At 37.0% G+C, this 14,081-nt stretch overlaps 1 protein-coding gene and 1 long non-coding RNA gene across 5 annotated transcripts in view; one reads left to right on the top strand and one right to left on the bottom strand.

Annotated features, from left to right (window-relative positions):
• LOC140620232 (uncharacterized) overlaps nucleotides 1–14,081 on the bottom strand; it is a 406,983-nt gene that overhangs the window by 235,038 nt on the left and 157,864 nt on the right. The gene's annotated exons all lie outside the window — the stretch shown is intronic.
• Nucleotides 4,200–14,081, top strand: part of PKIA (cAMP-dependent protein kinase inhibitor alpha) — a 124,199-nt gene continuing 114,317 nt past the window's right edge. Inside the window, exons 1-2 of one of the 2 annotated variants that reach the window (XM_072804158.1) lie at nucleotides 4,219–4,447; nucleotides 12,025–12,132. The gene's annotated coding sequence lies outside the window, so the exon portion shown is untranslated. Of the gene's footprint in view, nucleotides 4,448–12,024; nucleotides 12,133–14,081 lie in introns of both variants that reach the window. The other variant, XM_072804159.1, reaches the window with a different exon arrangement.

Here is a 14,081-nt window from a genome sequence, read left to right as displayed (position 1 = left end):
TAAGAAAGTATCACAATTAATATAGTTGTTTTGAAATATCAAGCCCCAGAATTTTTTCCATCTTTCATTCTACTTTCTCCATGAAGTTGGCTTTTTGCCCCATCAGATAACACCAGGAGATCAAGACTCATATATTTATATAATAGCATACAAAGGTGGAAAAAGGAAAACTCTTGCTTTTTGTCCTTACTTGGGAGCAAGAAAGAACTTTTAAGCAGCCTCTCTATCACTCAGCAGTCTCCTCTGGCTTATTGATCAGAATCATGTCACAAGTCCATTGCTGAACTAATCTCTAGAGAACAGAATCATTGCAATTGGCTAAGACTAATTGAGCTTCACTGCTAGGGCTGAAGAAAGGTCCTGAAGCATATGGCCTACTGTCAACTGAACAAAATGAACATTATTTTATCCAGGAAAGGGGTAATTGACAGTGAACACTTCCAACACCCTGTCATTTAGTAAGGAACCCCTAAGAACCTATCATTCAAATGTTTTTAATGTGCATATTTTATAGTCTTAACAATAACCCAAAAAAGTTGGTGTGGTTTTTACAGATGAAAATGTTAAAACCTAAAGGTTGATTACTAGTATACAAGGTAATATAATTAATGACATGGCCAAATTTAAATGCAGGTCTGACTTAAAAATCTGTTATTATATTATATACACATTGTGATTCCAATAATAAATAAAATTCTAATAATTGTCCACTAAAATATTCAATTTCAAATGCTGCATATTTCCTATTCAATAATCAGTATCTCCCAAAGTTTCCAACAAAAAGATAGATGCTGGTAAATATATATTGAATTTCTATATTAGCCATATAACATTAAGTTGTTTAATTTATAACAGGCAAATTATTTAACCTCTCTATGTCTTATTTTCCTCATCTATAACATAGTTTATCTTCTAGTTCATAGGTTTATTGTAAAAATATAAATGAGCCTGGCACAGAATAACAGCTTAATATACATTAGCTAATATTCCCAGCTCAAAACTGATGTCTGTTAGGTATTAAACAGTGTTAGGCAGTAAACAAAAACAAAACAAAATAAAAACAGAATTCTTTTTTTCCCTTTACCTTGCTTGCTGGCTTTTCAAATGTGTTCTTTGAAGTTTTCATTCATAAGAACAACCTTTTATAGGATTAATGTAATAATGATATTTAAATGGCCCCACTCTTTTGCCAGCTTTATTTAGGTAGTATTGACACACTACTCTCTTAAAAAACGTTCAAGTATATAATACAGTACTGTTGATCATAGTCATTATGATGTAATTAGATTTCCAGAACTTATTCCTCCCCTTTGACCAACCATTCCCCATTTTCCCCATCCCCAGCTCCTGGCAATCATTATTCTACTCTATTTATTTTTGATTTCACCTTTTTTTAGACTCTGCCTGTAAGCGGTATCATATAGTATTTGTCTTTCTCTGTCTGATTTATTTCACTTCACATAATACCCTCAAAGTCCATCCATGTTGCCACAAAAGGCAGGATTTCCTTCTTTTGTATGGCTGAATAATACTCCATTATATATGTATATTTTCTTTATCTTTTCATCCTTGATAGGAACTTAGATAGTTTCCATATCTTAGCAATTGCGAATAATGTTGCAATGAACATGAGGGAACTGATGTCTCTTCAAGATTTTGTTTTCATTTTCTTTAGATATATACCTGTAAGTGGGATTGATGGGTCATGTGGCAGGTGTCAGCCTGGTGCTGAAATGGGCATCTCTGAGGTCCAACATGAAGCTAGGAATTCACTTTTATTCTCCTCTCCCGAGGAGATGGAGAGCTGAGCTGCTTCCTCCTTACTGAACAATTGGGGCTTGGTGAGTTAATGGGAATAGTGTGAATCTATCTTTCCTACCCTCCTCATTGCATCCTTTCTTACTCTTGTATTTCACCCCAGATGCTGGAGTCCATCACCTGAAATCCTTGGCTTTTGTGAAGATATTTTTGTAAACAGATAGCTATTCAAATTGATGTTTCTGGCAGGTGAGAGGGTGCAGGTGGATTCCTAGGCCATCAGTTTTCTGCCCACACCTTTACATAGGCCTCATTCTGAAAGCTGAGAACAAAGTTGGCAGCTACGAAACAAGCTCCTTCCCATCACTTAACCAAACCCTAGCAGTTTATTTCCACTTCTAGCACTTCCTTCGCCTAGAAATATGAATGTTCCATAAGGATGCACTCAATTTGTTTGTGTTGTTTTATGACACCATTAGTCATTCAGCTGTCTTTAGCCATTTCCTTATTTTCCTACTGACCCATTACTCAAACCACCAAAACTCATTTCTCCCACTTTGTTCCTTCTATCCTTTTAATACATTCCAGACCCACATTTTCTGTGTTCTCTGAATATGCAGTAACAGCTTGAATTCCAACCACAAAGACAATAGCAAACTTTCAAATGGACAAAGAAAAAATCCCCACAGTTGTGTCTTGTTTACTGACTTTATGCTTTGAATGGACTCTGTAGGGGATTATTTCTATAATCCATTGCATAAAATATTGAGTTTTAAGGTCACTAACCACTATGATTGACCGTAGATAAACTGAACGAGACATGTACTTTGTTTTTCTTGCCTTTTAGATCCAATATTTTTCAGTACTACTGTCAACCAACTATTGTCCTCACTTATGTATCTCACTGCTTCAAAGGGCCCTTCACCATAGCATACCACAAGCCTTTATTGAATGTTGCGTATCTATCTGTGGCCAGTGGCAGGACTATGATATCACAATTGGCAATATGCATGTAATTTATCAAAAATTACTGGTTGGGGCAGCCCCGGTGGCACAGCGGTTTAGCGCCACCTGCAGCCTGGGGTGTGATCCTGGAGACCCGGGATCGAGTCCCACATCGGGCTCCCTGCATGGAGCCTGCTTCTCCCTCTGCCTGTGTTTCTGCCTCTCTCTCTCTCTCTCTCTCTCTCTCTCTCTCTCTCTCTCTGAATAAATAAATAAAATATTTGAAAACAAAACAAAACAAAAATTACTGGTTGTATCTCATTTAATCCCTACTATCTGAATAAGACAAGTCAAAGAAATTAGGCCAATTAAATCAAGTTTATCCACAGGTTCTTGTGGTATCTTCCTAGACGTTATTTTAATTTTAAGAGGCGGTCCTTAGAAAATTTAAGTGCCTAGGGTGCCTCAGTAGCTCAGTCGGTTGAGCATCTGCCTTCAGACCAGATCAGGATCTCAGGGCATTGGGATGGAGCCCTGAGTCAGGCTCCCTGCTTAGCAGGAAGTCTGCTTCTCTCTTTCCCTCTGCCCCTTCCCCTGCTTGTGCTCTCTCTCTCTCTCTCTCTCTTTCAAATAAATAAAATATTTTTAAAAATTTGAATACAAGAAAATTTAAATACTCTATTCTAGTCACTCTAGTCCCATATAAGATGGGAAAGATAGGATAGTTTTTGGTACTCATATCAGGAAGCAGGGCCTGGAAATTTGCCATGTTCTTATTGATTATAAAATTATATAACCATCACTCTGCTACAGATGTGAGTGGGGAATGTAGTAGTGAAATTAGCACAAATCACATTGTAGGATTATGTGGATGAGAAATATAATAAAACACAAACTCAATAAGGTAAATCTGGGAAGTAGATTCATGTCATAAGCACACTATGAAGGCTTACACACAAGTTGTATCTTTTGACAATGTTAGCTTTGTTCAAATAAAGCAAAGTTAATCACAATTATGAAGCAGGTTCAGGATTCCAAAGTCAGTGACATTTCACCATATGATTAAACTTGGCTTCTTACACAGCACACAGAGCAGAACATAAGACAAGCCACACAACAGCAAGATAGCAGAGGGCGTAGGAGTTACGGAACCAAAAGTGAAGTCAGTCTGTGGGCGTGCAGTTGAGATAAGGCCTCAGTCCAGTCTGGGTCAGCTCTTGGTACTTATTGCTTATTACATTCAAGCAGTGAAGGATCTCAATTCTGTTCAGAAATCAGTCAGAGCCTTCCGTGGCTGCTGCCTTTTTTAAGTGGTCAGACATAGAGGGGTCATGTCTGAAGAGTCTGACAGTTTGCTGCAAAAATCCTCTCCTTTTTAAAGGGATTTAATCGGTGTTGGGCCCTCACACACCTCCTCTGGTTCTGTTTGTTATCAGTTCTGGGATGCCAGCTGGTCCTGACGATATCTCCTAGCTGCAGTACCTCAACTGCTTGCATCATTGCTTGACACAGACAGCTGCCTGACACAGGCTCCTGCTTGACAGGAGACATTCTATTTTGCTCTCTATGATTCCCTCTTCAGAAAATGAAAAGTTGTGTTGGGACCTGCTGACTATGCCATTATTTTTAGAGAAATTAATAATTTAAAGCTATGTTAACAGGGTAAATTGATCTTCAACACCTTCAACACAAGGACACAATAATGTCCTTGATCTTCAACAAGGACATTACTTACACTTTAAAGGTAAGTTATTATAAAGAGACACAACAGAAATTTCTAGAGTCCTGATAATATTCTGTGAAGTCACATTGATCTGTACTTTATAACTTGTATGTCTGTATGCATGTGTATGTGTGTAAATATATGAAGATATTTTTCCATTTCAAAAGCTTTTTTATTTTTTTAAAGATTTTTATTTATTTATTCATGAGAGACACAGAGAGAGAGGCAGAGACATAGGCAGAGGGAGAACCAGGCTCCCTGCAGGGAGCCCAATGTGAGACTCAATCCCAGGACTGCGGGATCATGCCCTGAGCCAAAGGCAGATGCTCAACTGCTGAGCCACCCAGGTGTCCCTTAAAAGATTTTTAAAAATGTGACAAGAATTTTGAAGTGATGTCTTGCTTTTTGTCTCTTTTCCATGAAATTTTGGCTTATTCATTCTAACTTCATATTCCTTTTAGACTCTATTTTCAACCTGGGATGTTTTGTTCTGGGGTTTTTCTTTTTTTTTTCTTTTTTTAGTTTATCCAATTCTGAGTAGGCAATAACCTGGTTTAGCAGGTTTACCAAATGGAAAAATCAATAAAATACACACTAGTAAATCTGCCCAGACAAGATAAATTCATAAACATCACAGCCTCTCTGCCACATGAGGCAGCCCTAATATGGATCAGTGATAAGAACCACTTACACCTGAATGCAGTAAAAACGTTTTTACTGACCCTCAACTGTTCAAGGTCATTCTACTTCTTCCAATATGAGTAAGGGTAAAAACTAAGAGTCAGACAAACTCATAGGAATTGAGAATTTCAACACACTTAAGAAATCATTAATTTCAGCTCTTTCGTTTCATAAGTAAATAAACAGTAACCAAGAAATTAAGTGACTTGCTTAATTCTGCCAAATAATTAGTGATAGAAAAGAAATCAAACCTTAAGTCTCTTGATTTCCACATCAGTACATTTTATGTCTCTAAGCTTCAAGAAAACCTCTTTTACAATCAATCAATGTGTGTGTGTGTGTGTGTACTTCTTGGCCTGTCCTTAGGTTTTTCATGCACTCACAACAGATTCCTCTTTAATAATAAAAAGCTTCATTGCCATATAATTATCTTACTAATCACTCTTGAAAGAACTCCTATAAAATTGCTATAGAGCCATTTTAGCCATTCAAATGTGCATACCTCTGACTAGTAAATAGCTGTTTTAATCATGTATTTTATTCATTTACTAAACATTATTGAGAACTTAATCTATGTTAAATACCACAATCAATGCTTGGTATTCAGATATAAACAGAGAAGTGGTATTTGCCCTTGTATACTATAGGTCAAGTGAGAGAAATGGATAGTAAAATAATTATCATAAAAATAAATACTGGTAATAAAAAGCCTGACTCAATTTTTTACGTTGGATTGTTGACAACTTTCAAAATGTACCACTCTTTTTCCTTTATTCCCCACATCTGGGCAAGCAAATAAGAAAGCCCCACTGCTTCCTCCTTTCTTAATATTATCTCTATCTATCTCTGAATCTTTCTACCCATCTATACGAAAAATGTCAACAAGAAAAATGAATTTTATTTTAGCAACCACTCAATTATTTCAGAATTCTTATTGAGTATCTCCTCTGTGCTGGAGACAGTACTAGGTACTGGCAATTAAACGGTAAACAATACAGACATAGCCCCACCCTTACACTCATTTCCACACATTCCCCAGATTTATGCTTATATAAATTAGAAAACTCAAGTAGTTTTTTTGGAGTGTAGCTCACCTCCTCATGAGTCACACTTCATACCTCACTTTTAGGAACCTGTTGGGACTTGAGTCTAGTGTTAAAAAACAAAATTCAGCTGAGTAAATTTAAAGATCTAATTGGCTCTAGATAATTCATGGGGCAGCATCCCACTGAGAAAGTTGAGGGGACCTCCACGGAGCTGTACAAAATGGAAGGCTTCTATAGGCAGAAATGGGGAGGAGGAAAATGTTATTAGAAAAAGAAAAGACAGAAAAGAAAAGAAAAAAAGAAAAGAAAAGAGAAGAAAGAAAGAAAGAAAGAAAGAAAGAAAGAAAGAAAGAAAGAAAGAAAGAAAGAAAGAAAGAAAGAAAGAAAGAAAGAAAGAAAAAGGAGATCCCTGGGTGGCTCAGCGGTTTAGTGCTGCCTTCCACCCAGGGCGTGATCCTGGAGTCCCAGGATCGAGTCCCACATCGGGCTCCCCGCATGGAGCCTGCTTCTACCTCTGCCTGTGTCTCTGCCTCTCTGTCTCTCTGTCTCTCTGTCTCTCTCTCTCTGTGTCTCTCTCATGAATAAATAAATAAATAATATCTTAAAAAAAAAAAAAAAAAAGACGGGATGCCTGGGTGGCTCAGTGGTTGAGCATCTGCCTTTGGCTCAGGGTGTGATCCCTGGGTCTGTGGATTGAGTCCTGCATCAGGCTCCCTGTGAGGAGCCTGCTTCTCCCTCTGCCTATGTCTCTGCCTCTCTCTGTGTGTCTGTCATGAATAAATAGATGAAGTCTTAAAAAGAAAAAGACAGGATTATTTCAGGTCAGGTCACCTTCCTTTGGAGAAAAAGGATGCTATTATGCAGATTATTTTACTAATTTGATCAGGAAATTTCAAACTGGTTAAAGGTCACATTCCTACAATAAAGTCTTGGTTTGCCATCCGAGAAGCAAGTGATTCCATTTTGGGCCCTTTTTTTCTTTTTCTTTCTTTTTTAATATTAGTTACAGACCTAAAAGCATAAAAGGATGGTATGGGTAGATCCTGAAGAGAATCAGCATTATTTTGCATGGCAACTGCCTCAAGGGAGGATATTACTGTTTCCTCAGGCAATGCAGAATTAATCCCCTCAAATAGAAAAGTCCCCTGCTACTGGGGATGGGGAGACCTCTTCCACAGGCAAAGACTACCCATCATAATTTAGGATTCAATGTCCCCAGCTTCATCACAGTCCTCCCACATATCTTCAACACCATTTATAGATACCATATTCCCCCAATCACATATCTTCAACACCATTTATAGATACCATATTCCCCCAATCAATGCCCTCACTTTAACAGTAGGCACTCTAGAAGTGGAAGCTCAGGTTGCATTGTAATTGAGCCAATCATAAGATGAGATTCTGCATCTGGTTTTCAGCAAAGTCAGTCCTGTGATAACAAAAGATAAGACTCTGCCTCTGAGTACACAAGGAAGCTCTTAGGTCATCGCTGTGGCTTAAATTGGGAATTTGAATAACGAACTTTTCCAGAGGCTTTAGGAACAACCAATGTCACTATTTTTCTTAGTTTTCCACAATGCTCAGAAGTAATAATATGGAGTTACTTACTTAGTTCCTTGTTTCTCAAAGTGGTGGATCACTAGTAATCCATGCAGTTATTTTGCATATCTCTAAATAGTTTAAGCCATGGATTATCAGTGCTCTTTACTTCTGGAAATGGAATTATTAGTTATAATGGAGTCTGATTAGTTATAATGGAGTCTGATTAGATCTTTAAATCTAATCAGATTAGAAATAAGCCAATTCCAAAAACTCCAGAACCAATTCAGAAAATTCATCCTTAAAATTCCATTCTTCTAGAACCACTCTTCATAACAAAATCTGTATTAGTCAAAATTCTCCAGAGGAACAGAACCAATAAGATATTGGTATGTACAGCTAGATAGGTGTATAATATAAATAATATAAATATATGTAATATAAATATAAATGTATGTAAATCATGACTCACATGATTATGATATTGTGAAGACTGAGAGGTTCCACAATCTGCTGTCTGCTACAAACTGGAGGCCTAGGAAAGCCAGTATTGTAATTCCAATCCAAACCCAAAGGCCTGAGAACCAGGAGTGCCAATGGTATTAGTCCCATCCTGAGTCCAAAGACCTGAGAATCAGGAACAGGTCAGGAGGCCTGGAGAAGACGGATGTCCCAGTTTAAGCAGAGTACATTTGTATACTTCCTCTGCCTTTTTGTCCTATTCAGGCCCTTAATGAATTGGATTATGGCTGCCCACAGTGATAAGACCACTTTTTTACTCAGGCTACTGATTTAAATGATAAGCTTCTAGAAACATTGTCAACAGACATACCTAGAAATAATGTTCTACCAGCTACCTGGGCATCCCTTAGATCAATCAAATTAATCACCACTTGTAAATACTTGAAAAATTATAAAAAGCATAACGAACAGAACTGCCTACTCAATCGAGGTTGACAGCTAAATAAAATATGCTAAAAGATATCTAGGTTTCTGAGAACCTCAACAATAATAAAGTCTTAGAGTAGTCAAGACAGTGAAAGCAATATTGCAAAGTTCAATATTATTCTTACTTTTTAAAAACTACATTAGTATCTAGGGATGCCTGCCTGGCTCAGTGTGTGGACTATGAGATTCTTGATCTCAGGGTGGTGAGTTCGAGCCCATAACGGGTTAGAAATTAATAGCCAGGTATTCATTTTGAAATAATGTTGTAAACAACTGTAATCAAAATAATTTTCCATATATTTCCAACATTGTGCTTGACCAAATTTTCTTTTTTTTTTTAAGATTTTATTTATTTATTCATGAGACACATACAGAGAGAGAGAGAGAGAGGAACAGACACAGGCAGAGGGAGAAGCAGGCTCTATGCAGGGAACCTAATGTGGGACTCGATCCCGGGTCTCCAGGATCACACCCTGGGCTGAGCTAAACCACTGAGCCACCTGGGCTGCCCCCAATTTTCTCCAAAAAAATGGCATTTATAATAAATTTACAAATATAATTTTTCTAACAGATTATAATATTATCTGCATACTAAAATTTGAAATGTAAATTAAAAGAAAATTCAGTGCTATGTCTCCTTTATTCTATTTTTTAAATATTTTGTTTATTTATTCAAGAGAGATGCAGAGAGAGAGGCAGAGACATAGGCAGAGGGAGAAGCAGACTCCCTGCAGGGACCCCCATATGGGACTCGATCCCAGGACCCTGGGATCATGACCCGAGCTGAAGGCAGATGCTCAACCACTGAGCTACCCAGGTGGCCCTCCTTTATTCTTTCCATTGTTTTTCCTTCTTTAATCCTAGAAATATATTTTCTATATATTTGTGAAATATATACACGTTAACTGTTCCTTCTGAAAAAACTAGTGGCCTAACCATTGAATGCAGCATATCTATAAACCATAGTATATTTGAGAAAAACCAATATTAGCAAAATCATTCTATTACTAAATAAATATCTTACTCTTTGTGGGTATATTACCTTTCTTTGTGTGTCTTTGAAAGACTCATTAATAAAAAGGCAATAAAATTTTGCAGACCTATTTTACAAGATCAAGAAGTATTCAAATTACAATGAAACTATTGACAATTAAAGGACATAATAAAAGTTTGATAAAAATTTTGAGCTCTGCTTTCTTTTGATTCAACTAAGATTTATTTAATTGTTTGTTGTACTTTTATCTTTGTTGGTCCAGTGAATTCATCAGAGGAACAATAAACAAGACATTTTATCATGTATTTATCAAGACAGTAATGAGTTCCCTTATTGCTCAGGACATAAATTATGTGTCCTGTAAAAGATTCATTGACAAATGTATGTAAGCTTTTCTGCTTTATTGACATGTTTTTAAATGTAAAGCAAAGGTTGTTCTCTAAAATCCATATTTTGATTTGACAAGGAAAAATAAGCTCCATTAAGTTAAAATTTAAAGTTATTTTCAATGGTTTTAAGGTAAGTTCTATCCACCTAAATAATATGATGGCAGCCCATTAGAATAGGTGGAAATAAAATATATCTAAACGTTCACAATTAAATCAAACATATATTTATACAAATAAGCATATTTTGAAATAGCACAATAAAGATAGATAAAAGATGGTAAAGTTTGTCTATTATAATACTGTAATTTTTATTTTCTTTTTTTTAAGATTTTATTTATTTATTTGAGACAAAGATAAAGATAGTGAGAGAGAGAGCACAAGATAGGGGCAAAATGAGAAGGAGAAGCAGGCTTCCTGCAGAGCAGGGAGCCCAAACTAGGACTTGATCCAAGAACCTTAGGATTATGACTTGAGTCAAAAGCAGATGCTTCCCAGATTGAGCCACCCAGGTGCCCCTTCTTTTTTTTTTTTTTTTTTTTTTGGTTCAGATTTTATTTTAAGTAACCTCTACACCTAGTGTGGGGCTTGAACTTACAACCCAGAGATCAAGAGTCACATGCTCTACTGACTGAGCCCATCAGGTACTCCATAACTTTTATTTTCTTTTAATAATTTTATATTGAATAGGAAAATGCTTTAGTGCTTGTGAAAAAGCAAGTCAATACGAGAAAAAAATCTTGTAATATAAATTATAATATAAACCCCCAGTATGATCATATAAATAATAATATAAACAAAACTCACGTAAATTTAACCTTGCACAAATATAATCATGTACAGTCTGCCTAATGCCAAAGGAAAAAAATTAATGATAAGAAATTGAATAAACATGAATTTAAATCCATCAGGTCATGTTGATAAACATCCCTTGGGTAGAACAATAAAGTTGTTTTAGCATCATTTACATCCATGGTTATAAGCATCCCAAACTTAAAAGACTGGTGATTAAAATATGCAGTGCATAGGGCACCTGGGTGGCTTAATCAGTTTAGCATCTGACTTGGACTCAGGTCATGATCCTGAGTTCTGGGATGGAGTCCTGTGTCAAGTCCTGCTTTGGTCTCCTTACTCAACGAGGAGTCTGCTTTTCCCTCTCGCTCTGCCCCTCTGCTCCCCACTTGTCCTCAAATAAATAAATAAAATCTTTAAAATAAATAAAGCTCCTTAAAATGTAATAAAACAGTATAAATAATTTTAATGGTATGGAAAATGCAAAATATCAGCAGAAAACTTGGAAAAATTATGGAGGCAACATAATCTCATATATTTTAATATACTTCTATACATGAAATTTACCATAACTTTAGCCACAAATTATAGAAACCTCAATTCAAACTATCTGAGGTTATAAGGAAACTATTTCTTTTACTTAAGGGGAAATTCAGAAATATGGCAGACTTCTGATTCAATTGACATACTGGGTTAACAATGTGATCAAACTATGTAGTTCTTTCCATTTGTCACTCTGACACTCAGCTAGTCATTGTCTGATGACTGTCAGCTCCATTCCTACCTCAGTACTCTCCTCTATGTCACAAGGGGCTCGATGCGTCAAACTACATTTCCAAGGTATACATGTCAGTGCAAACTAGTGGGAGATTGTAAAATGGAAAGAGAAAGAAACTGTTTTGTTTCTTCTGGTGACACTTTTTGATGTAGCAACCTCAGTGAGTGGCATTAGAAGAGAGAAGACCAATGCAGAAAATTTCAAGTTTTATGTAGTATATGGTCAGTAGTACAGGCTCTTACATTACTGCTCTGTGGCACTAGTACTGCCTTCAGCAAAAGGGATGGCACATGTAGGGACAAGGACTTCAGCCAAAGTGTGAGAGGAGCATTCTTTTCTACCGTTTGTTCCTCCTGCCTTGCTCTTTGCTACTCCAGGACTTTTAAAGGCTTTGTAACTAATTTCCTGCATTAAATCCTTCTCTGTTTGAGAACTCAGTTCCATTTTCCTGACTAGACTCAGACTGATAGAGCCAACTTCAATGATGACTACATACTTAGGCTGGAGCAAGGTGACAACAGCACCAGGCATCAATCCAGGTATGACAATGTTCACAGGGAGGTGTGTGGGGGGGAATCTTTTAGGAGTGAAGATCTCTTCCCCAGAAAACCCTGGGAAACGAACTAGGGGTGGTAGAAGGGGAGGAGGGCGGGGGGTGGGAGTGAATGGGTGACGGGCACTGGGGGTTATTCTGTATGTTAGTAAATTGAACACCAATAAAAAATAAATTAAAAAATAAAAAAAAAAAGAAAACCCACATCCTATAGCCCTGTCACATCTAAGTCTTAAGCTATGTTAGTAAATTAGGCTGCTTATAGCCGACCAAACATAATGTTTCTAAAGATAGACTTGTTTTGTCTCTCACTTAAGCATGTAGATAAAGACAGATTGAGACTAGTGCAGTGGCTCTGGTCTTGTATAAAACAGAGTCTAGTTCAGTTTTTTACTCCACTATGCTTAGGATGTGCTCGGTTCCTCACAATCCAATGACTCTTCCTCTTTCATACCCATATTGCACCAGGATGGAAGAAGTATAGAGGAAAGAATAGGATCTTCACTTAAAAGAAATACCAGAACTGCACTTCTGCTTCTGCACTGTTGGCCAGACCATAGGCACATGGACACATCTAAGAGGACTGGCAATAGAAAATATCTTTATTCTGATTATTTCTGCAAGTAGGTAAAAATTAGGAATTCTATTGAGGTATAAGAAGAAAATAGATACAATCTGAAACCTGTAAGTCTCAGCCAATCTGCCCATTTGGCCATTCAAATATCAATATGCATCCTTCTTTCTACAAAAAAAGAACATTTTCACCATCTTCCAGAGGGACAAGCACAATTATTAGTGTATTTAGTAATGGTTCCAGGATCCCTTAGTAATTCAATCCTCTCCACAAACTGCAAATGTAGTTTCTCACGGACCAGTAATCTATAAACTAAAATTATCTCCTTCCAAATTAAATAATATATAATAAGAGCTTGGAAAAGTTCCATAGCAATTTTTACATCCTGCTGGGCAGCAATAGCAAACATGCTCTTTTCCGTAGGTAAGATAAATTCCTTCCTTAGCCAACCTGGTAGCTGCTGGTTTTGTTCTCTGCCAAGAATTCTTTGTCCATAATCCTCCATAGTTATATTTGACATGGACTTTAAAGAGAATGGTATCCTTTCAGACTTTTACAGTCCATTTCCTGCTGGTGCAAGTTAGGGACCAGACATTATTTCAAGTCAGGCTTGTGGGTTCTTTGCAAAACAAGTCCCTCAAAAACTTGGTAGAATTGAGGTTTGTTTCCAATCAGCCCCAGGTGTAGGTTACCACAGCCAAAATTCTCATCTAGCCAAACTTTTCAAGGTTCTAATATTGCACCAACTGACCTCTGTATTGTGCTCATTGCACTCTATCTGAACTTACACTCTCTGAAGGCCCTATTCAAGTGTGGGTTTAGCTGGTGTTTTAGCCAAGGTCTCTCTCATATCTAACACAGAGCCAAGATTTTTCTTTTGTACAAGAAGTTTATTTGGGAGTGTGTTGGCAGAGAACAGACAGGAGGTTCTGGATATTGAATAGGGAAGGAAGGAAAGTGGTTTCAGTACGGGCATGGCAGATGATTGGTTTTATGTGTGACTTTCTAAAGAGACTTAAGAAATGATTCTCAAAATTTTTTGGTTGAGGAGACATGAAAGAGCTTTCAGCCACTGGCTCATATCCCCCATTAGCTGAGGATCACCCCAATTTCCCTGAGTTATGAGTACTGAGGGGTGCCACTATGTCCCATGCCAAAGACTTAGAAAAGCCCTGGAGCAGAAAAAAGAGAAATACCCAGTACGATACTCTGAGGTAGACTACTGTCAGGCATAGGATTAATGCCTATATTAAAACCTTAAATAAATAAATAAATAAATAAATAAATAAATAAATAAATAAATAAAAATGGAGGATCCTTGGGTGGCTCAACGGTTTAGCACCTGCCTTCGGCCCAGGGCA

The sequence above is a fragment of the Canis lupus genome, chromosome 28 (assembly GCF_048164855.1).
Source record: "Canis lupus baileyi chromosome 28, mCanLup2.hap1, whole genome shotgun sequence".
NCBI classification, from domain to species: Eukaryota; Metazoa; Chordata; class Mammalia; order Carnivora; family Canidae; genus Canis; species Canis lupus.
This window is presented reverse-complemented; position numbering and strand designations above follow the sequence as displayed.